A 3,200-nucleotide genomic window follows, 5' to 3' on the forward strand; every position below is an offset into this window, starting at 1 on the left:
CAGCCGCTCCCCAGCAGACCTGTGCTCCAGACCCTGCCCCAGCTCCGTTGCCCTTCTCTGGCCACGCTCGAGTCATTCAATGGCCTTTTTGGGGTGAGGGGCCCAAAACTGAACCCAGGAATAGAGGAAGCTGCAGCACATCTCATTCAACAGAGGGTGATGTTTTTAAGACTCATGAGACAGGGAAGAACCACTGTCCCACTGGAATCGTGGACTGCATAGATAGCTGGGTACCATTTGCATCATCCACAGGCCTCCCTGAACTCAGAGGAAACACCACCAACTTGGACTTAAACACCAGTGATGTAAAATCTCCCACACCCCTCAGCAGGATATTTTCCTCCTGGTGATCAATTACCTTCTTGCAAAAAACCTACGTTTTATGTCTTGTCCGAGTACATTACACTGCTGCTTCCTTCTCATTTTATCTCATTCTCTCAGTATCTTCCAGCCTGCAGAGCCCTCAGCTGGCAAGTTTTAACTCCCTAGGTAGATGCTGCTAAATCAGGGGCATTTTGGACACTCCTAAATGGAGTCATTTCAACCTCTCCTGTGATGATCGACGGAGATCAGGCTTTTTGTTGCAGCAGGACATTCATCCGGACCCAGCTGGTACAGTTTTTTGGCAGCTTGCTCGCCTGTCTTTTATGCCCTTCTGGCAGCAGTTAACCAGTGTGCTGCCCTCCCAAATTTGCTGGCAGGGAGGACACATAACTTCCAGGACTGAAAGGGGCTATGGGAAAGGTGGGGAGGAACTCTCCATCAGGGGTGTAGGGATAGGACAAGGGGTAATGGTTTTAAACTGACACTTCCTGGAAGGGTTCAAGGCCAGGTTGGACGGAGCTTTGGGCAACCTGGGCTAGTGGAAGGTGGCCCTGACTGGGGCAGGGGGTGGGACTGGGTGATCTTAAGGTCCCTTCCAACCCAAACTATTCTGTGATTCTATGATAACAGACCCCAAATCCACAAGGGGCTGACTCCACCCCTTAGCTACATCAGGCTAAACAGGCTGAAAGGACTCTACCTGGCATGGCTGGGTGCTCCAGCACAAATATACCTTCTGCTGCTGAAAAATGCACGGAAGAGCATAACGCTGATGGCTCATGCACTTTGGACCATGCAGACAGGTTTCCTTTAGAGTATACAGAAAAACTCCCTGAAAAGCTCTCTGTTCCAGCCTTCTGCTCTGCAGATCCACGTGAATCCTTCCAGTCACACATCACTTCCCAACCAGTAAGCCCTTCCCAAACGCATCCAACTTCCTTGAAACCAACTTGTCCGAAGCCAGAAGCTGTCCCAACAGCTGTATTGCTTGCAAATTTCTTTTCTGCTGTAGAGATGATAAATTGGCTCTTCAGAGCCAAATAAAGCATCCTTGGGATCCCACTGAAGCATATCTGGATGACACTGACTCTCTGGTGACAAGCCACCATGGGAAAATGTCACCCTGCTGCCACTTCACTGCCTGGGAGGGGCGAGGTTTGCCCTGCAGGTTTTTAATTCATTGGAAGACCACACAGCCCCAAATCACATGCCTGACAATTGTTGACACATACTGCTGACAACTGTTGAAATATTGCTTATGTCAAGCAATATTTAAGTCCTTTTTTTTTTCCTGGGTGAGGTTATGCATTAGTTTTATGGAATCCTATGCTTGCTCAACAATAACCTCACTTCCTTACCAGATATTGTATTATTTTGCATATTTTTTACTACACATTCCCCTTCCCTGCTCATCTTTGGAAAAGCAGCCGGTGAAGGCAGGGGTTGCAACCCACAACCACAAGGTCCCTGCAGCCAGATCTCTGCATCGTATGTCGCCGTGGCCATGACCCTACAGCTGTGGGAAGACGTTTCCATCGCGCTGGACCCTCCGACAAACCTCCCAGCCAGGTTGCAATGCCAGGAGCCACGACAGACTCATGAACTGCTTCCAGCCAGAAACCAGAGCCTCGCTGCAGAGGTATTTATCCTGCATTTTATCCACAAACGCTGTTTCAAGCCGGAACACTGCCAGGCCTTTTGTGCACAGGCACTTTTCAACCAGCAGAGTTTTAAGGACGTTGCAGATTGCTGCGTAATCAACCCGTGGAGCAAATCTGTGCCGGGGCAGCTCACGAGACCGGAGGCACATGTGGCACACCATGTCGGATGATAACGGAGCTCCGCTCTGTGCCGCAGCCTCTCCTTCCCTGCACCAGACGTGCCCGATTTTCGGTGCAAATGCAAGATAGGGGCCTGCAGTCAGGGGATGAGGGTGCCTACAGGGTGCAGGAGCAGCACCTCGCAGCACAGGGATCCTTCTCCAGGATCATCAGCAGAGGGGGGAAACGTATTGACATCAAACCACATATCCCAGTCCGCTCGTTGCCTAGTGTGCTTTGCCTCTCTGGGATGTTTGGTTGGTTTTTTTGCGGCTGCCCTGTCTCCTTTCATTTCCCGGAGAGTTTCACTTTCATTTTCACTTCCAGGTCCCACTTCCCAGCACCCAGTTGGGCCTCACTCACTAGCCAAGGGAGGGACACTGGGAGAGGAGCGCTTCGATGCCCATGCACAGCATCGCCCGCTGCTGCTGCCCCAATGCCCCCATTTAGTCCATCCCTGGGAACCAGCCCCCCAAAAGTCCCTGGAAAGCATCTGGCAACGGGGTGGGGTGCTGAGCTACCTCCAAGATGGCTTAGGGGTGTCACCTACCTGGGTGTCCTGAAGTCCTCGTCCCTCCACCACGGCTGCTAGGGGAGCGTCATGCTTCCAGGTCTCCCCTCGGCCTTTGGGGTGGGCGGCCTGGCCGTAAGGCTGGAGAATCTGGGATGCCAAAAAAATAAAGCTGTGCCTGTCCAGCCCTTGCAGCGGTGGGATCTCGGAGCCCCGAGCTCTCTCGGTTGTGGGTGTCCCCGAAGTGTCCCCCTGGCTGTTACAACCCCTGGGTTTTCCCTACAGCCATAGGGACACCCGCCCAGAGAGAACAGCCTCGGAGCTACACTTGGACATCCCGCACGCCCCCGGAGACCCAACCCCCGTGGGGCTTCCTCCCGCACACCCACGGGGGCTGCCTGGGGGGCCCAAATCCCCCCCCTCACCCCCCCGACAGCTCCGGGGACCCTCTAGGAAAATTCTTCTGCTTCCTACGGGAAGCCCAGCGCCGACCCCTCAAGGCGGAGACTCCCTGCCGCTACTGCTGCGGGGTCGGGGGGGGGGGG

The 3,200-nt window shown here is 53.8% G+C and overlaps 1 protein-coding gene across 1 annotated transcript in view; it reads right to left on the reverse strand.

Annotated features, from left to right (window-relative positions):
• TXNDC16 (thioredoxin domain containing 16) overlaps window positions 1–3,075 on the reverse strand; it is a 39,815-nt gene extending 36,740 nt beyond the window's left edge. The window contains exon 1 of the mRNA XM_026849190.1: window positions 2,695–3,075. The gene's annotated coding sequence lies outside the window, so the exon portion shown is untranslated. The remainder of the gene's footprint in view (window positions 1–2,694) is intronic.
• Between the last annotated feature and the right edge of the window lie 125 nt (window positions 3,076–3,200).

This window comes from Athene cunicularia, assembly GCF_003259725.1.
Source record: "Athene cunicularia isolate RWA chromosome 5 unlocalized genomic scaffold, athCun1 chr5_part1, whole genome shotgun sequence".
NCBI classification, from domain to species: domain Eukaryota; kingdom Metazoa; phylum Chordata; class Aves; order Strigiformes; family Strigidae; genus Athene; species Athene cunicularia.